Source organism: Panthera tigris, chromosome E3, assembly GCF_018350195.1.
Source record: "Panthera tigris isolate Pti1 chromosome E3, P.tigris_Pti1_mat1.1, whole genome shotgun sequence".
NCBI lineage: Eukaryota > Metazoa > Chordata > Mammalia > Carnivora > Felidae > Panthera > Panthera tigris.
In genome coordinates, this window is record NC_056675.1 from 21,506,302 (window position 1) to 21,528,049 (window position 21,748).

The following is a 21,748-nucleotide window of genomic DNA, read 5'->3' on the forward strand; positions in this document are numbered from 1 at the left end:
TTTCCCCACACCTAGGAGTCTGTGGGGACAGACCGGAAACCAGCACAGTTCCAGAAACCAGCTGTGAGGCACTCCGAGGCTCAATAGTAATGAGTGTGGAAATCTGAATGCCATTGTCACTTCTATGGGGTCCCACCCACCGATAGCTCCTTTGATGTGTTTCTACTTCAGGATACTTCTGACAAGAAGTAGGGTTTTTTTCTTACACCAATAACCAAATCTCCAACTCTCCAGACACCAGCTAGATGTCCCACAACGTAATTCAATTCTGACACCGTCTATCTGGACATCCACTGGTTAAGGGCTGCGCCCGCTTCATTCAGATACCAGTTACACCGGGACTTTGGATGCTCTGACTATAAACTCAGGGAGTTCCCCCAAACCCCTCTTCCGGTTCAGGAATTTTCTGAAACAGTTCACAGAACTCAGGAGAGCACTTTACTTACTTTTACTAAGTAGGGAAGTTCATTATAAAGGATACAGGCAAACAGCCAGATGAAGAGGTATGTAGGGCAAGATCTGGAAGGGGTCTGAGCAGAGGACCTTCTGACCCATGGGGTTGGCTGTGCTACCCTGCCAGCAACTGTGTTCACTAACACCGAGACTCCCCAAACCCCGCAGTTTAGGGGTCTCTGACGGAAGTTTCATTACACAGGCGTGGTTGATTAAATCATCGGTTACTCGTAGTTAACTCGGTCACCAGCCCCTCTCCCCTCTCCCAGAGGTCAGGGGGTAGGGCTGAAAGTCTGGAACCTCTAATGATGCCTGGTCTTTCAGGTGACCAGCCCATCTCCCCTCACACCCTCGCCGGAGTCCTCAATCTACCTAGGATCCCACCCACTAGTCACCTCATTAGCATACCAAGGACCCTGGGGACAAAGACTAAGTATATTTCTTTCTTTTTTAATGTTTGTGGGTTTTTTTGAGAGAGAGACAGAGCACAAGTGGAGGATGGGCAGAGAGAGAGGGAGACACAGAACCCAAAGCAGGCTCCAGGCTCTGAGCTGGTGGCACAGAGCCGGACATGGGGCTCCAACCCATGAACCATGAGATCACGACCTGAGCCGAAGTCGGACGCTTACCCGACAGAGCCACCCAGGTGTTCCCTAAATGTATATTTCTTACTATACAGGTATCACCCACTCTTCAAAAGTTCACATTTCAACACTTTGCTTTTTACAGAAGACCTACGTTGGTATCTGCTTTTGGTAACCAAAAGAAATCCGAAGAATATTTTTGCTTTTATGGGAAAGAAAAAAAAAAAACCAGAAAGCAAAAATAGCATTCAGCATTTGTTCGGTGGCAAGTCGTTATAGAGGCAGTGCACATCCCAAGCAGCTAGAGCGGCGAAGCCAAGTCCTTGGTCGGGGAAGGCTGCTATTTTCCCATCTTTTCTACTTTTCATATACAGCCTTCTTCAGTCTCTTGTTTAGACACTGGTGTTCTGTTCTCCGTTTCCCCTCGGGCAATTTTATCCATTTTCCCCCACCTTTGTGTAAGGTAAGAAAAATCCAAGCCAGAACCTTGGATCAATTTCCCTCTGCAACCATATGAAGGCAGGGAGAAGGAAAGTATCATGACCATGAACTTTCAGCTTAATCTACAATGAGCTGCTCACCTGTAAACACGACCTAAACTCTGACCAGTCGGACTACTCTCCCTCCCTCATCTGGGAAGGAATTAAGGACGGGATGTCCGAAGAGAAATGCAAAATAGAACCAGTGAGGCGAACTGACCAGAATGCCGGTTCAGCTTAACAACAGTCAAGTAAAGGGAGGTGGAATAAAACTATAGCAGAGCTTGCTGGTTGCCAAAAAGTATCCATTCGCCCCTCCTTTGCTAGTAGAACACCGTTTTATTGGGTGTGGCAATGCATTCATAAAACACTACTTTGGGGCGCCTGGGTGGCTCAGTCAGTTAAGCATCTGACTTGGGTTGAGGTCACGATCTCAGGGTTTGTGAGTTCCAGTCCCCCATCAGATGAGCACAAGCCCCGCATTGGGCAAGTAAGACTACTTTGCCCCACCTCCCATGAGGTCACATGTGACCCTATGATTGGGTTCTGGTCAATGACATGTAAATGAAGTGTTGACTGAACTTCCAGCAAGATCCCTCAAAGGAACTTCTCTCAGTTGGGACATCTGCCCATTTCCTTTCTCTTCTCCTCCTTCTTCCCTGAAATCCAGGCATGGTGTTGAGACATCCAGCAGGCATCTTTGACCATGTGGTGGCCTTGATGATAAAGGTCACACACTTGAACGGCTTACGTGTACCAGGAAGATAAAAGGAGGTAGTCAATACTAAAGAAGCCTTCCCGGACTTCTGTGCTGGCCTCCAAACTTCTTGCACGGGGGAGAGAAATAAACTTCTCCTTTAAATCAGTTTTAACTTTAGTTTCCTGATACAGGCAGCCAAACCTAATCCTAACTGATACAGAAATTACATAAAGTGTATGTTTAAATCAGCTATAAATGTCTCTAAAGGAATTGTATTCCTTTAAGAAATGTATTTCTAAATAAATCTTCCTGGAAGGATCGTAATATGTGAACTGAAATCTGCTAAGAAAAAACGATCATAGAAATATACAAGGTATAAACAATCTCTTCTGTGAATACTAAGTTTGCTGGAAAAGGTGAACCGAGAAGGGGGAAAGGCAGCCAAGGAAGGGGCAAAATTCTCATCAGATAGGTTAAAGAAAAGAAAAGAAAAGAAAGAGAGAAAGAAACAAAGCTCCTGCCAGGGGAGGAGATGCTTTGCTCTGCATAAGCAGGGGCTCTTCTATTTTTCTTTCTCCTGAAAGCTTTGATCTTGTGGTCTCTGAAAAGAGATTAGAGAAGAAAAGACAGATATCGCAAGTGTCAGGATCTGCTGAGTGAGGCGCGGTGGGGGGAGGTGAGAGCAGTGAGAGGGGAAAATCTCACCAGTGTGCTCAAAGCTGTGAACAGCCAAGGAGGGGGGTAAAAACCCTAAGAAGGGTGCTGATGAAGATTTTTGGGAGGTTTTGGTGGCAATCTAGCCTGTTTGATGGAAATCTGAGTTAACCCTCGGAGGCCTGGCTACCCAGTTAGGATTCAGTGAGCTTCTCTATTAGGATTGCCCGACTTCAGATCAAACAGACCGGCCCACTGTCATGACTTGGTGGTATTACCAATCCAGGTATACCTGGATTACAGGAGCAAATCTGGTGCAAAGGATTAATTTACAGAGTACGTTGTTTTGTTTTGTTTCCATTTTCTTAAACTGCTCTCAAATAGCGTGCTTGGGGCGACGTGGCAACCAAATTCTGCTCTTGTCTGTCCGGATACCAACATTCATTTCGTTTAAATCGTGTTTATTTTTCTTACACTGATGACACGATTACAGCTTACGAAGAGCTGTACACACATTATCTTTTCCAATTAGCACAGCATAGGTATAAAGTGATCAGGGCAAGTGTAGAGATCTAAGGTGCAGAGAGGTTAAACGACGAGCTAACATCCTTTTATAAAAAACAGTACACCTTACATTTATAAGTTTGGGGCATGGAACTTAGCATTCCCACTAATCCATGCTGAGCCAGGATTAAATGTGGAGGATTTTGATTCTATGTTTCATTGATCATGAATCAGCTTTCTTCCAAAGTCATCTACAGGGATGAACCAGGAGAGAGAATAAACCCCATCAAAGGTGACCTTCTTGGGACATCAGTGATAACAAAGCATAGGCTTCCTAAGTGATAGGTTGGTGCTGGGTGAGAAAAGCGAACGTGATATTTCCACCTGCTGTCACTGACCTCATGGTTCCTTCTACAACACATCCATAATACCAGTTAAATCCACAGACTAGTCTCCTTTTCTTTACCCTTTTAGTCTAAGATTGTTGTTTTTATAAAAATGAGAGATGCCTTTTCCATCACTGCTCACAGAGAAGCTACTGAAATTTCTACTCATTTCCAAACCCTTTTGACTACTTGTTGAACCCTCATCCAAGCCAGAGATTAGCTTCCGCTGCCCAGAACAGCGGAAGCTAATCTCTGAAGGACTGACCATCCAGATTACATTTCGAGCAAGTTACATACATCACAGTTTGTAACGCAACTTCGTGTGCTCTGTGTAACTGAATCCTTGCAATAATCTAGCATCCCAGCCATGAGCATTATCCTCAGTCTGTATCTAAGAAAACCGAAGTGGAGAAAGTTAAAAATCTTACTCAGAACAGAAAGGGATGGAGTTGGAAATTAAATGCAGGAATGTTTTTACCCCACTGCAAATTTATTCTACAATACCCCACTGAATTAAAATTTCTAACTGGCTCCTATACACATCAGAGTTACCACAGGCCGATTAACCACAAGGAAACAGACAAGGGATACTTTTTTACTTTAGAGTTGACTTCCCCCTGTTTTATAAATTGTTTCAGAGACAAAAATGAATCATTAAAGGCTAGAATCACCATGAAATACATAGGGTTACTAGTTTTCCTGTATAAAGAGCTTTTTAAAGATCATTAAGAAAACATCTGGGGCACTTGGTGGACTCAGTACAGCAGGCAACTTGATCTCAGGGTCATGAGTTCAAGCCCCATGTTAGTTCAAATAAATAAATATGTAATATATACATAAAGTCATTAAGAAAACATGCTAATCCCGTAATGGAGGGGAAAAAAGATCACGAATAGGCAATTTATATAAAAAGAAATGTAAGTAATACGAATATTCAATGACACTAAAAATCAAAGATATTTTAGGGAGACGTAGTCATCTTTCACTTTTAGACTGATTGGTTGACTCTCCAGAAAGTCAGCAATGGACAAGGTCTATTAACCCAGCAGATGCTTGGCATAGGAAGGTACAAGTCCTTCTTCTATGAACTATTTGTGGAAGTGGAAATTGGCACAATGGTTCTGGAAATATGTGATAATACGGGTCAAAAGAGTCCAAAAACATTCCTATCAAGGACTTCTGGATTAAAATTAAACAGCCCAATACAACCCCCCCAGGAAAATGTTAGCACTCAACAAAACACCCGAACTAGGATTGACAATTAGGTTAATATCGTTGTAAGGGAAAGTTTTACTGGCCGGTAAGTGTTAGACCCACAAATCTGGATTAAAAAAAACAACTCGTGGCCCCACTGTTCTACGCTAGCAACAGAGACTCTAAACCTTAACTGACAATTAAGCTAGAAAGTTCACAAAGACTCCGAAGGATGCTGGCACACACAGGTGAGAAGACACAGCCCTGAGTTAGGGGTTATGTTAGGGAAGGGTTAAGTCTGGAGAAGAGTTAGAAGACATTTACCAGGAATATTCTAAAAATGGATTACAAGGGATGGAGGTGAAGGTCCATTCTTAGCAGATTTATACTTGTTCCATACCTTATGATCATGGGTTGTGCCCTGGCTACTTTGCTTGTCAGACGTTCCCCCAGAGACATCGTGATTTCAAAGCTGATCTTGTTTCAAAAGTAACCCTAATCGTGAGGCCATGTACACATTCACTTTAGGAAATGTTTTTGCCATAACATTCATTCTGTGAAAAGTTTATTCATCCGATGCACATATCATTATAATAGTAAACTCACTCCCTATGACCTCCTTGACTTTCTTCAGAACATCACTTGCGTTAAGTGCCTTAATTTGACTTATAGATCAGAAACCATCAAGACTTATTGTGTTTCTTTCTCCCATACACCTAGCTGGAGAGAGTGAGGGTGGGGAGAAATTCTCCTTCTATTTCCGGAAAAGACAGGGGAATTTAAGTTTTTCCCATATATTAGAAGAAATGTGGGAAGTTTCCGAAAAAGGTGCCCTACGGTTGTCAGAAGAAAACTTCGGAAAATATTAATCAACTTGAAAGTGGCTAGGAAGGCTGTTCTGGAGCCACAGAAACAAGGGTAGCTGGGCAGGAGGGAGCAGGTGGCCAAATAACCCATCAGTCTCTGCAAACGTACAGCTAGAAGCTGATCGCACACTTAAGTTTAATACGTGGTATTGCTACCTAAGTTCGAATCACTGTATTACAACCGAGGTAAGCTTCATCTGCTTTAGGAGATGCTCTGGTGACCAAAGAAATAAAGTCCTGTTCCATTGGGGAATTTGCTTTGGTGTCTTCTAGGTACTCCTTACCAAATTACCTCACATTTTCACATGATTATAATAAAAGTCCCCCTGTAAATGAGGCTGCCCCTGTCTTAGCCACAATTTATTGCTTCACATCTGAGCACTTGATCTAACTGGGTCAATCAAGATCCTTCCTTTTGGAAATGAGACTAAGACTCTTCTCTCTGATGACTGCTCTGTAAATGAGGACAATATTGGCAGGGATTATTTCCAGTCTTATATTTATTACCTATTGTTACAGACAATATTTTTTTAATTGTTAAACATTTATTTATTTGTGAGAGACAGAGAGAGACAAAGCACAAGCAGGGCAGGGGCAGAGAGAGAGGGAGACACAGAAGCCGAAGCAGGCTCCAGGCTCTGAGCTGTCAGCACAAAGCCCAACGCAGGGCATGAGCCCATGAACCGTGAGATCATGACCTGAGCCAAAGTCAGATGCTTAACCGACGGAGCCACCCAGGCACCCCAGTTGCTGTGTAAAGTATTAGCCCAAAACTTAGTGAATTAAACAGTAAACACGTTCTCTCACAGTTTCTGGGGATCAAGAATTCAGAAGGGGCTTGGCTGTATGGTTCTGGCCCAGGCTCTCTCGCAAGGTTGCAGTCAGGATGCTGGCTGAGCCTGTAGCATCTGAACGTTTGGTTGGGGCTGAAGAATCCAATTCCAAGATGGCTTCCTCACACGGATATTGGCAGGAGGCGTGAGTGCCTCACCACACGGACCTCTCCGCAGGGCAATGTGAGTGTCCTCGTGACATGGCTTCCCCAGAACAAGTGATCCAAGAAAGAGAGTAGGGAGGAAGCCACAGCACCCTTTATGCCCCGGTTTCAGAGGTCACAAACCCTCATTCTGCCACATTGTATTCATTAAAAGTGAGACAGGAAGTCCAGCCCGTGCTCAGTGAGAGGGGAATTAGACTCCAATTGGAGGAAGGAATCGCCAAAGAATTTGGGGACATATTTTCAAAAGTGCCAGAGAGCATATATACAGAGAGAAACAGAAGTGAGTCAACGAGTCTGCTTGTGTTTCCTGAGGTGGGCTGCATCCCTGCCCTTGGGTTTTGTAAAACACCACTGCGTTCTTAAAAAGAAATCTTCTTCCCTAAGCTGTCTTGAGTTGGTTTAATTACTTTTCAACTAACAGAATCTTAATCACTACATGACTTCCTTCAATTAAAATCTTTGGCTCTTCTGATGATTTCTGCTTCAGCCACTTTGCTCAGAGATCCGGGCACTGATTTTTACACTCGATAGCCTCAAGTCTTTTATCCCTCTCCCAGATGATCCTACCTGCCCAAAACTATTGCCATAATCTTCGGTCCCCTCTTACCTCTTTTTCCAGTCTGCCTCAGCTTTCCCTGTTCTGGACACCGCTTGGTAGTATCAGAAGAGAGGAAACACAAAACCAAACAAGAAGCCAAAAGAGAAAATCCTCCTGAGCACATGTGGTCTGGATAGTAAGCATACATGACTTCTGAGAGGCTCCTTCCCATCGCTTCTCGGCCTTTTGGCCAAGATCAAGTGTAGTATTAGAGGCTCCTTCCCTGAAAGTTTGAGTTCAAAGTCAAGAAAATGTGACCTTCTGCTTCTGAAGTCAATAAAAAAACCAACGTCCAACGTCGATGACCTGAGCAATACTTCATAGAATATACTGCCCAGGACGGGCATCTGGATGGCTCAGTCGGTTAAGTGTCCAACTCTCCGTTTCGGCCCAGGTCATGGTCCCACAGTTCATGAGTTTGAGCCCCAAGTCAGGCTCTGGGCTGACAGCGTGGAGCCTGCTTGGGATTCTCTCTCTCCCTCTCTCTCTCTGCCCCGCCCCTGCTCAAGCCCGCTCTCTCTCGCTCCCTCTCAAAATAAATAAATAAACTGAAAAACAAAAAGAGGGGCTCCTGGGTGGCTCAGTCCGTAAGCGTCCAACTGCAGCTCAGGTCATGATCTCACCATCCGTGAGTTCAAGCCCCGCATCGAGGTCTGTGCTGACAGATCAGAGCTTGGATCCTGCTTCAGATTCTGTGTCTCCCTCTCTCTCTGCCCCTCCCCCATTCACACTCTGTGCCTCTTTCTCTCAAAAATAAATAAAAACACTAAACAAAACCAAAACCAAAATACTGCTCGGGATACGAAAGAGTCTCCAAAATCTCCAACCAGAAAGAAATGTGAGAAAAAATGGCAGTATGTAAGTGGTATATGAACAGACCCTCTCCTGATTACCTACCTGTCAAGAGGCTATGGGTCCTGTAGTGACAGATAAAGCAAAGCCGAGGTGAAGGCTTTGTTAGTGTTCATTTTGCACTGCGCAAGGCAAAGAGAGATTTCCAGGGGGTGCAGGGGTTTTGGCTACCAGGAAGGTCCAATAAAGGACGGAAGAGGAAAACCATCCCCATACTCTTCCAAAGTCATTGAGAACTATTTCTCAAGAGGGATAGATAGAAGAAATGCTACGTACTTTCTAGTCCCCTGCCCAAACCTGGAATATGGACGTGCAGTGGATCCCGGGAAGCAACACCAAGACCCCCGCCTCAAAGCCAGTGTAACCCTGCTGGGCATGCCGGCTGCTGGAGGCTCACAGCTCTGCCCCTCATTGGAGATTGCCCTCGGTTACGGGGAGCTACGCTGCCCAAGGTTATACACCCTCTCAGGGGATGGCATATGGCCAATGACGGATTGGCTCAAGAGTTCAAAGGCTCAGCCTTTCTCTCAGTTTGCAAGGACTCTGAAGGGCTGTCCCAGATAGAGTTCCTGTCCAAATTCCATCCCCATTTGCAGCCACATCCCATCTACACCCTGCCCAGTCTTGCGGTTCTCACTTTCTTGCAAGCGTATCTTCCGGGAAATCTGTGCTCAGAACTCCCCATCTCAGAGTCTGTTTCCAGAGGTTCCGTCGAAAGCAGTACTATTATCTTCTTTATCCAGATGACAAAACCGAGCTTTGGGGAGTGATAGCAACATGCATCTGGCCACAGAGTTCGTGGTGGAGCTCTGATCTGACCCTGAGGCTGTCTCATTCTCAGGTCGCACCGTTCCCAGATTAACCCTCCACCAAGCATGCATTCAATAGCTTGTCGATTTTCCAATTACCTTATTGGTTGGGAGAGCATCCTACGGATGAGACCTGAAAATTCTGACCCATTGCATCGCTTTACCCGCTTGCATGGTAACACTACAAATTTGGTTTGTAAATTAGTCTGTGTGTCTAGACAATGTGAGCCCGTGTCTAAAGGGACCTCATTCCAGGGGAATGGATAAAATAGTTTCTGTCACTTTGAGGTCTTGCCTGAGAGTCTGCCCGCCATCACCGGAGCTGACCCCAGCCTTCTAGATCATTCTGCTTTTCCAACGAGACAAAAGCAAACCTCTGATTGCGTTCTCCACTGCAGCAAGTTAACGCCGGGCACGTCATTTAGACTAAGAGGGAGGCGCAGCTCTAAAGAAGAAGGAGACATGCGGAGAGGAGGGCCCAGCTCCGAATTCTGTGAGCTCAGTCCACCAAGGCTGTGGGCAACAGAGATCAAGACATAGTGGTATCTGGGGAGCCGTAGACACATTGAGATTTGCACCTCCAGACTTTGAATTTCTAATGCAGCCACCAGCAGAGTGATTTATTAGACTGACCCATGGATCTATATCAGACAAATCTCACCTTCGCATTAGGATCAACAATCCCAGGAATTGTTCTCCTATTAAAGAAAAAATATTACGTTTTATGGCCGTCTTTGTGACTCTCATACAACCCATGACAGAAAAACAGTAAGTTTTCTGTAATAGACAATGGAAGGACATTCTCTGGTTGGGCTAACCTCCATTTTAAAGTCTATTGACTCCTTTGGTTTCATTTTCTTTTTGTTTTTAAATTACCAAAACAATAACGCTGACAGTAAATTTTGTAACAATACAGAAGAATATAAAATAATAAGTAAAACTTCCCTTTTAATCCTCTCCCGAAGCCGCTCTTCCGAGATCACCACTGGGCACGGTTTGAAGTGTGGTGTCTCAGCTTCTTCCCTATGCATTTTCTTTTCTTTTTTTAAAAAAAAAATTTTTTTTTAATGCGTATTTATTCTTGAGAGACACAGAGAGCACAGGCAGGGGAGGAACGGAGAGAGAGGGAGACACAGAATCCGAAGCAGGCTCCAGGCTCTGAGCTTTCGGCCCAGAGCCTGACGTGGGGCTCAAACCCACGAACTGTGAGATCATGACCTGAGCCGAAGTCAGATGCTTAACCGGCTGAGCCACCCGGGCACCCCTTCCCTCTGCATTTTCAAATGTGCATACATATGTGCATAGAAACACGGATGCCTACACACGTACACACGTAGTTGTAGCCTCAATATGATTCTGCTATACCAATTGTGCGGTGTCTTCTGTTATTCAAAACAATAGAGTGGACTTTTCCTGTAACCAATGCAACCCAATACCACATAGGTATCAGCAACAATAAGAGTAATGCTGGCAATGAAGCATACTCTGAGCAGGCACTGTTTCAAGTGTTTTCTATCTAGTAACGCATTTAGCCTCACGCTTGGCCTATAGATGAGAAAACTGAGGCCCCTGGAAAAGTTCGTAAACTCGCCCCAGGGCACACAGCCAATGAGTGGTGAAGCTGGGATTTGAACCCAGGGAGTCTAGCGCCAGAAGTCTACTCTCATCATAGAGTGGGGAACATTCTCTCATCAATCATATCAGGAAAGGTTGAGGAGGTGCCCTGGATTCTTCAAAAGCATGGGAGCGACTCACTGCAAAGTCTGTCATTGTATTCTGAGACTCCCAGATGCCCATTTCAGAGACCCGGGAGCCTGAATAGATGCCAGTTTCCCTTACCACGAGAGGGCTGATCCCTGAGGCTGAGTCACAGAAATAAAAGCTGAGAAACGGATTCCAATGTCTCCATATGTTTTCATCTTTATTTTCTTATTTTTTATGTATTTACTTTTTTAAGTAGACTTCAAGCCCAGCGCGGAGCCTAATGCGGAGCTTAAACTCATGACCCTGAGATCAGGACCTCGATGCTCTACTGACTGAGCCACCCAGGCGCCCCTCATCTTTTTTTTCTTAAAGATTTTATTATTTTTTTTAAGTAATCTCCACCCCCGACATGGGGCTCAAACTTACAACCCTGAGATCGAGAGTCACATGCTCTACTGACTAAGCCAGCCAGGTGCCCCCTATTTTCATCTTTAAAGACAAGCACTCCAGAATCTGAATGTTGCTTTGGATTTTATTATGATCTAGAGGAGGAGCAGAGTAAAATAAATTTTAATAATTGAAAACACACTAGGCATTTAGCCAACGGTAGGTGGATCTCGGATGGATGCGTGAATGAACACGTGGACAGAAAAAGAAACAAAGAGGAACCAAAGAGGCTGTCTTGGGTCCTAGAAATGAGCCCGAGTCTTAACGCCTGATAGATCGCTTGTTCCTGGCTCCAGATTCAGGGTGGTTTACTGTTCCAGCAACATTCGTGTATTTCTGATTTGGGAATTTGACTGGCACCACCCAGGCACCCTGACCACCAAGCCCCAGACCATTTTTCTGCCAGCTGGTTTCTTGTTTCAACTTTCTCTTCTTCCCTGCTAGCCTTCTTTCTAGCTTCCTTCTGTTTCTTCAGTTTTCCATTATTATTTTTGTTTGAGTTCCTGCTTTTAATTCAAGATGTAGTATTTGCTCAATGTAGCCAGTGAAATAATGCAAAGACGTATAAAGAAATACCTTCCTGGGGAGCCTGGGTGGCTCAGTCAGTTAAGCCTCTGACTCTTGGTTTCAGCTCGGGTCCTGATCTCACAGTTTGTGAGTTCGAGCCCCGCACGGGGCTCCATGCTGCTGACTGTGGAGGAGAGATTCTATCTCTTCCTCTCTCTCTCTGCTCCTCCCCTGCTCACTCGTGCTCTCTCTTTCAAAGTAAATAAATAAGCATTAAAAAAAAAATACCTTCTTGGGGCGCCTGGGTGGCTCAGTCGGTTGAGCGTCCGACTTCGGCCCAGGTCACGATCTCACAGTCTGTGAGTTCGAGCCCCCTGCATCGGGCTCTGTGCTGATGGCTCAGAGCCTGGAGCCTGCTTCCGATTCTGTGTCTCCCTCTCTCTCTGTCCCTTCCCTGCTCATGCTCTGTCTCGCTCTGTCTCAAAAACAAATAAAAACGTTAAGAAAAAAAAATTTTTTAAAAAATACCTGCCTTCTTCAGATAACCACCACCCCCAGCAGCCTGGTGTGTATTTTCCACCTCTTTCTCACGCTCACAGAAACATGCAAACATAGAATCATATGTAGAAAAGGTCTTCGGGGTATGTGCTTTTACAAAAATAGAAGCATATTATACACATGATTTTACAACTTTTCTCCCCCTAAGTATATCATGGAGATCCCTCCAGGCCGATAGACCGAATTATAACTTCTTTTTGTTGTTTTTGTGAAGCTTGCTTTTTAAGCAAATTATCACACAGTAGAATTGACCTTTGGGAGTCTTTCGTACATCTATTCATTCATACAACCACCACCACGATAAGAACACGTAACGCTGCCATCACCTCCAAAAGTTCCCCTGTGCACTTTTAAGATGTCCTTTGTTTTATTTATTTGTTTGTTTATTTTTAGAGAGAGCGAGAGAGAGGACAAGCAAGGGAGAGGATTAGTGGGGGCAGAGAGAGAGAGAGAGAGAGAATCTTAAGCAGGCTCCATGCTCAGGGTGGAGCCCAACACAGGGCTCGATCCCACAACCCTACAATCACGACCTGAGCTGAAATCAAGAATCAGACGTTCAACCGACTGAGCCACCCAGGCTCCCCGAGATTGGCTTCTTTAACTCAGCATAATGCCTTGGAGATACATCCAAGTTGTGTGCATCAACAGCTCTCTATTAGGGCTATTAATACTCTTACTGTCACACATGTTATAAAAAAATCATACGTGGGAAAGTTTGGCTTTTGATTTTGTTTCGTTCTTTTGCCAGATTTGGTGTTTGTTTTTTAATTTTTTAACGTTTTATTTATTTTTGAGAGAGGGCAAGCAGGGGAGGGGCAGTGAGAGGGGGACAGAGGATCTGAAGCGGGCTCTGCACTGACAGCAGCAAGCCCGATGTGGGGCTTGAACTCACAAACCGTGAGATCATGACGTGAGCCAAAGTCGGACACTCAACTGACTGAGTTGCCCCAGGTGCCCCAGGTTTTGTTTTTTTCATGTAGCCACATGCGTCTATCTTTTCTTTGTGTATTCTGGGTTTACAGTCTTGTTTGATTGGAAAGTCACCCTCTGCCAAAGTTTTAAAAAAATGTTTCAACTGTCTTTCCCCCAAGATGCATTTCCTTTAACATGTCCAAACCCTCTGAGAGTTAACTATGATCATTTCCATCCCTCCTTTCCAGATGAGGAGCACACCAAGTCAGATGCCAAACTGTCCCTGTGCGGTGTTGTCCTTGATCTCCTACAGAGACTGAGCAAACAAAAAAAAAGTAACAATGCAAAAAGAGTGGGAATAAGGGTCTACTGCTTCTCTGGGCTGCATTCAGCATGGCGAGTGATGAGAAATGGGGGAGTCACTCCCTTGGGGGCTTTGTGGAAGCCATGTACCCAGTGGAAACGGAATGAGACAGACCTGGGAGAATGGAAATTCCGTGTCTTACTAGCTGAGTGACCCAGGACAAGTTATTTAACCTCTCTGAGCTCTAAGTGTCTGACCCGTAGAATGGTAGTAACAGTATCTGTCTCTTGGGGGTGTCGTTATGATCTTCAAAGAGGCATTTTTCACGACGCCTGGCATGATGAAGGGGGTTATAAAATGTGCTTTTCCCTTCCTTCCAATGCACACACCAAGTCAAGCCCAAGAGAGGGCAGCCGATCTTGCCAACCATGCGTTTCACAAGGTTAAGGAACCACAGTGGTGAATCCAAAAAGCACAGGGACCTATAATCCTTAAGAGGCATGTAGCTCTTTGGCATAATAATAGCTAATATTTACAGGGCTTGCCATCTGCCAGTTACCTTGTCAACTCATTTAATCTTTCCTACAATCCTATAACCTAGGTACTACCATTATTCACATTTACAGTTAAAGAAACGGAGTCCCAGAGAGACTTAGTAACTCATTTGAGAGCGTATATGGCAGAGCTGGGATTTGAACCTGCGGAGTCTGGCTCCAAAACCCATACCCTTAGGTAACGTGCCGTGCCGTGCTCCGTGATACGACACCACACTGTATCACGTGACACCACGCCATACCGCACTATGTTAAACGTCTAGCCCAACACAATACCCTCTGGTATTGTGATCGACTGGTGGTTAGCTAAAGATAAATAGGGTAAATTTGGGGGAAATGGGCTAGCGGACACATGAGCCATGAATGAGGGCGGGGTCTTGAGGTCTTCAGCGAGCTGAAGCAAAGATTATTCCATGGCATGACACCCCGCTGAGAGGCTGAAGCCTGCCATCTTCATTTCAAGCCCCGCAAAAGGCCACTTCTTCTGACAGCTTCCTATGGGGGACAGCCGGCACCTGTCAGGATGTTTTGCATGCAAGCTGAAGAATCAGCCCTAGCTGATCTAGTAAAAAGGGAATTTGTTGGAGGGATTTAGGGAGAAGTTCCGAAAATGGAAGGAAAACCTGGACAAGCAGAGAGAATGTGAATTGGAGCCACTCCGGGCGTGAGGAAGCAGTGATGGGTCTCTTCTGGACCCCGCCGCCGAGATGAACACATTCCAGGGATCGCCCGTCATCCACACTCCTCCAGATTCCAGAAGGAAGACATCTGATTGGATCAGCCTGGGGCTTGTGCTTATCCAAAGGAGGCAGTGACCCTAGGACAACTCGGGTGAGCGAGAACAGGCGGCCTGTGTTCGCTTCTTAGTGTCACGTCTTCCAGCAGCCAGCAGACTGCCACCTCTCACGGGTAGGTCTTAGCTTTCTGTATACAGACTTCCCAGTTTGGAATCATCACCCACAGCTTTGTCTGCCCAACAAAGTCAGTGTGAGTCAATTCCTCTTTGAAATCCCCGAGGCCAGAGCGGAGACGCTCAGACAAAAGAAAGTCCGACGCGGACACTCAAATGCGCAACGGGAAGGCCCTGGGGACTTATAAATCAGGTAACACTACTGCTCTCACGGACAGTAAATGGGAATGCATCTCTCCATCTCATCCTCCGTGATAAGCGGGCATCAGATTGGTCCTCATCACCATGCAGACCCTCGGATCATTCCGCAGCATGTCCTGGCAGCTTGGAGACTGTCTAGCCTTAGAGCCCTGGCCGATGGCCATTCAAAGCACAGAATACACTTAAGAATTCGTGACAATAAAAAAAAGGACAATAAAAAATCAGGACTGAAGGGACTGAACTCTGAAATCCTTAGGAATTCAGCAGGAATCTGCCTTGGCCCCTGTCTGATTATCCAGTATGTGGGCGCTGAGGCTGCTAAGGAAGCTCCTGAGGAAACCTCAGAACCATTCCAAAGAGTGACCAAAGCGTCCACTACTAACCTGGAACACAGATGGCTCTCGGTGTCCAGAAACGTTAATGGCCCCAAACCCAAAAACTCAGACGGATCTAGAAACGAATAATTACGGCATAAGCCATACGCATTTATTCAACAAATATTTATTGAGTTACACTTCTGTTGTATTTATGTGAATTTCTTGCTCCCGTGTCACTGGGGCAGCTGCTTTTTAGCTAATCAAGGCCGGGCTGGACTCAGGTCTGCTGAACTTCCCCGGGATGAGCTCGACTATGATTAGGGCATTTGCATCCCACAGTAACGACAGGAGTGCACAAGAGTCAGCCCCACGACACAAGCACATTCTTTGCCTCTGCCCGTGTCTTGTCCGCTAACATCCCAACGGCCAGAGTAAGATCAAGAGGCAAGGAGGTGCACTCTACCCACGATGAGGCCATGACAGGTGGGTGGATAATACTATCAGAAAGGAGATGAGGACATAGGGCCAAGAATTCAATAATGAGGAACAGGCAGTCTTGTGAAGATCAAACTTCTTCTTTCTTCTCCGATCACTGTCACGCCTTGGATGACATTGGTGGCGGCCAAGGGAACAATCTCGGGGAAGCAAGACAACTATTTCAGGTAGGCAGTGGAAGCAGAAACCAGGCCACAGGAATGAAAATCGTGAGGACGCTCTAATTTATTCTGGAATTTATTCCAGAATTTACTAGAAAGGAAACATTTATTCTGGAATTTACTAGAGATAAGAAAGGAGAAAAAGGAAGCGAAGGTTGAAGAATGTACCATTCCGGCCTCAAGGCATTTGCCCATGCCTTTCCTTCTACCTGAAATGTTTTTCCATCAGATCTCACAGAGTTGACGCCTCCCTGCCATTCAGACCTCAATTCAACTGTCACCTCCTCAGAAAGACTTACCCTGGGACACCCATCTCCTCATCTAAAGCATTCCTGTTCCACCCCACATCATTCTCTAATATATACCATTATCTTCATTGCATTTATCTAGTCTCTAGATTTTTCTTTTTTCTTGTTGTTTGTTGACTTGTTTATTATCTGTCCTCCTCACTAGGGTGGGTTCGGGTACCTTTGTTCTGTCTTGTTTACTGTGTCCTCAGTGACTTCAATAGTTTCTGGAACATGGTGGGTGCTCAAAGCAATTGTTTTTTAAAAAATTTTTTAAATGTTTATTTCTTTTTGAGAGAGAGAGAGAGGGAGTGCGAGTGGGGGAAGGGGTGGAGAGAGGGGGACACCCAGAATCTGAAGCAGGCCCCAGGCCCTGAGCTGTCAGCACAGAGCCCGATGAGGGGCTCGAACTCATGAACCATGAGATCATGACGCTTAACTGACTGAGCCACCTGGGCACCCCTCAAAGTAATTGTTGAACAGATGAATTGATGGATGAATCAATGAGTAACTTTGAAAATAGTGAAAAAAAGCACAAACTAGAAATGATGAAAGAGAAGAATACAGAAAAAAGAGAAGAAGGAAAGGGCGTCTGGGTGGCTCAGTCGGTTAAGTGTCTGACTTCGGCTCAGGTCATGATCTCGCAGTTCATGGGTCAGAGCCCCAAGCTGGGCTCTGTGCTGACAGCTCAGAGCCTGGAACCTGCTTCGGATTCTGTCTCCTCCTTTCTCTCTGCCCTTCCCCTGCTCATGTTCTGTCTCTCTCTCTCTCTCTCTCTCTCTCTCTCAAAAAATGAATAAACATTAAAAAATTAAGAGAGAAGGAAGAGTGATAAACCAAAACAATGTGGCAGTTTTGAGGAGAGCATAGGAAGCAGTTAGTGCAAGAGAAAATGAATTTCAGAAGGAAATTGCACCAGGAACAAAAGAGTTAAAATCTGCAGCCCCTGCCCTGATGCTCAGTGTCTGAAGGGGGTGATCAAGGGGAAGAGGGCTTAACAAGGGGCTTGCGGCTCATTTACATCCTTCGATCCATCAAAATCTGACCAGGAGGCATCGAGTTGGAAACTGCCACACACTTTGCATTCTTCCTTTGTGCTGAACACTAGCTCAGTACTAGCCCGGCAGGAATAGGAAGGTCAAAAGACAATCTGTTTCTTGTAAATAAATAATAATAAATTACCATGCTTGACTATACTCAGGAGTCCCACTGTGCTTGGAGTGCCACTGTGGATTAGAGTCCCTTGCTGACAGCCCAGGAGCTGGGGCCCTGAAGGTCCCTGCCATTCTCCCAAACTCCATCTCCCACTTTGGTTCTGGCAAATCACCGCTTCCTCTCCACCCATTCTTTCTTTCCCCCTCCTGACACTCCTACTGCAATTCTAATACGTAACTTTACTCTCTTTTCTTCCAACGAGTCATCCCTCCCAATTGCTTTCCGGGAAGTTCATCGACTGAATCCTTCAGCTCACTAATTCGCTCTTCAGCTGTGTCCATCATGCCAGCCAGCTTCTCCTTGGACAATATACGTGGCTTTCATTTTTCACAATATGTTTTTCACGCCCAAACAATGTGGCCTTTATTTGTTTATTTGCAGTATATTTTTCATGTCCCAGAGTCACCAAATGGCTCTTCAAAACTTCTCATTCCTATTTTTTGTTCCTAAAATCTTTGGATTTGGATATTCGTTTTCCTTGTTTTAACTTGAAGCAATTCGAACCCGGGGGGTGCCTGGGTGGGTCCGTTGGATAAGCATTTAACTCTTGATTTCAGCTCAGGTCGTGATCCCAGGGCCGTGGGATTGAGCCCCGATTCGGGCTCCATGCTGAGTGTGGAGCCTGCTTGAGATTCTCTCTCTCTCTCTCTCTCTCTCTCTCTCTCTCTCGCTTTCTCTCTCTCTCCCCTTCTGCCCCCTCCCCCACTCATGCTCGACCTCTCTCTAAAACAAAAAATATATATATATCCACAATAGCCAAATTACGGAAAGAGCCTAAATGTCCATGGACTGATGAATGGATAAAGAAGATGTGGTATATAGATGTATAACAATGGAGTATTACTCGGCGATCAAAAAGATTGAAATCTTGCCATTTGCAACAACATGGATGGAACTAGAGTGTATTATGCCAAGCGAAATAAGTCAGAGAAAGATAAATATCGTATGATTCCCCTCATATGTGGAATATAAGAAACAAAAACAGATGAACATAGGGGAAGGGAAGGAAAAAGAAGATAAAAACAGAGAGCGAGGCAAACCATAAGAGACTTTTAAATACAGAGGACAAACTGGGGGTTGCTGGAAGGGAGGGGGTTGGGGAGATGGGTAAATGGGTGAGGGGCATTAAGGACAGCCTTGGTGGAGTGAACACTGGGGGTCATATGGACGTGATGAATCGCTGGAAACCATTATTACACTATATGTTCACCAACTTGGCTTATTTTATTTAAATATAAATAAACAATTTAACAAATTCGAATCCGTTATTTCTGCTTCTTGCGGCATAGGTTGTTTAAGCTGGTGTGTCGTATTTTCCTAGAACTCAGATTCCTTTGGGACTATTTGATGGCTTGGCTGTGATGATGAAGGCTGGGGGAACAGATGAGGTTGGAGGCAAGACCCTTGATCCACGTTCGTCCTCCTCCCGGTAGGGTTGTGCCGAGGGTTTCCAGGTGTAACGATTTGCCCGCAGTCCCTTCCCTTTTTCACCCCTGTCCTTCTCCTCCTCTGGGAATGGGCCGGATTCTAGGCTGCAGACGGTGCTGCTCTCGGCCACCCTCTGCTGGGATTGTCCCAGGGCCAGCCAGCGTCAGTCAGTCCTTGTCACCCGCCCATGACCCCCACAGAACTCCAGGCCTGTCTTGCTCTGGATACAACTGCCCCCAGTTTCCCTGCTCTGGAATCCATCGCAAAGGGCGGGGGGGGGGGGGGGGGGCGGGTCAGCCCTCAAGTTCTTGCCTCGCCTCTGCCACCTGTGACGCTCAGACCTCCTTTTACCCTGTCATATTGACAGTCCAGCACTTTCTCCCTCTGGAAATGATGTGCCTAGTTTTAGTTACGCTCTAGGATCTCTGACTCTCTCTCTGTGTCTTTTGCAGCAGCTCCAGGGTTAGATGCAGGAAGGAGCCAAGAGACTTTATCAATTCTCCACCTCTGCGAGTCTGTTCATGCATCGACTAGCATGCATGCACGCGCACAGACGCCCACGATGAAGCATAATACCGGGGACCTCATGTAGGCATATTTGCAGGACAAATTTTCTTTTTTTTTCCATATATGAAATTTATTGTCAAAGTGGTTTCCATACAACACCCAGTGCTCATCCCAACAGGTGCCCTCCTCCATACCCATCACCCACCCTTCCCTCCCTCCCACCTCCCATCAGCCCTCAGTTTGTTCTCAGTTTTTAAGAGTCTCTAATGCTTTGGCTTGAAATGCTACAACGGTGGATAGGCCAATCTGAAATTTTGAGAAAAATTGTTTAAGTGCCCTTCAAAACACCGTACCAATTTGCACTGTCAATCTCGGTGCCGATTTCCCTGCAAAAACTGTATTCGTGGAGTATTACCAAACATTTCAATGTTCACAACAAAAATGTACAGGAAAAAAAATGCATTGTTCTTTCAATGTGCTAGACTTCCGTTATGAGGAACGTTCAATTATTTTTTTCATTTGTGTACTGTACCATTTCCTAAATTAGTGAAAAAGGGTGCTTGATCTGAATACCTATTATCAAAATGATTTGTGAAATAATTTGTGGAACATCCAGCTTACGGGGGGGGGGCACAACGATTAATACACACAAGGAAAAATGCTGCCACTGCTATTTTTTAAAAATGTGAATTAAAGCAATACATATGATACCATTATTTTAAACTTTGTACAACTGGCAAAGAGCTAAAAATTTCCTAATTCCCATGGTTGGTAATGTCCCAGCACTGCTGTGGCTAGCACTAATCCAAATAAAAGTGATGATCTGTGTCATGTTCTTTTGCCCCAAATTCTGCCTTGCCTACTTTTTTAATTCTTCAAGCTACTCTAAAGGTAGCATTAAAATCTCTTGCTACCTTATTACTTCTCTTACTTCCTCTGAACTAGACACTCACCCTCTCTTAACTCTGGATGAGAAATAGGGAAGAGGGGGGGTGCCTGGGGAAGTGGGGGCTGGGTCGGTTAAGCGTCCAACTCTTGATTTCGGCTCAGGTTACGATCTCACGGTTCAGGAGTTCGAGCCCCGCATCGGGCTCTGCGCTGGCAGCATGGAGCCTGCTTGGGATTCTCTCTCTCTCCCCCTGTCTCTGTTTCTCCCTGCTTGTGCTCTCCCTCTCATAACAAATAAAGTTAAAAAAAAAAAAAAAAAGATAAGGGGAGAGAGAAATCAGCTGGATTTCCAAGTGCCAGTGTTGACATTTGACACACGAGGAATCACTTGGTGTCTTAATTTGGGTTCCCCCAAAAGCACGCTCTGAGGATTTGGGTGCCGGCAGTTGATTTGGGGTGTGATACCAGGAAGCAACAGTAGGAGGCGGTGGGAGTGAGGCAGGGAAGGGGTCACCATCACTAAAGAGCGGTTCGGACCGGTGACCCCTCGAGAAACAGTACTGCATCTCAGAATTGCCCCTCGAAGGACACGAGGCAGGGGTCTCCACTGACTCGCATCCCCCACCCCCCCACCCCCGAGCGTCACCTGGGGGTGTGCTAACCTCCCCGCCCCTCCAGGTTGTCCTTCAGAAAAGCACACTGAGGTATGGAAGTGCAGCTATGTAGTAGGCACTTGGGCCACAATGCCACCCGCATCCACGGGGACTGTCCTCCAACACCCAAGCTCAAATAGAGGTGGATCGTGGGCACGCGCGGTGCACACAACACATACACCCAGTCCTTACACCGGCCATCTTGTCTCGTCGCTGTCATGAAGGAAAAGCCTGGATTGACTCCAGTTCCCCCAGTTCTGATGAGGCCTTGCCTTTTGCAACATAGTATTTCCTAAAGTGGCTGAGAAAAATCTCCGCTGACCCCGAGAAAAATGTAAAAATCTCCAACCAAGGCAAGAATCTTGGCTTTTTTTTTTTTTTTTTTTTTAAAGCTCCTGGGAAAGTCTTCATGAGCCCCTCGGATGGATTTCTTCTCTTCCTAACCCAGGTCCTGTGTCTGAGGGCACCAGGTGAGTTTCTGATGCCACAAATACATGACCCACACCTGCTAAAATCACCTGTAACTACAAAATTAGGTTCTGGAACCCAGGTTAAAGGCCTCTGATGTCCACACCGTAATAAAGTCTTACAATTCCTAGAAACTCCTGCTTCTAAGAGCTG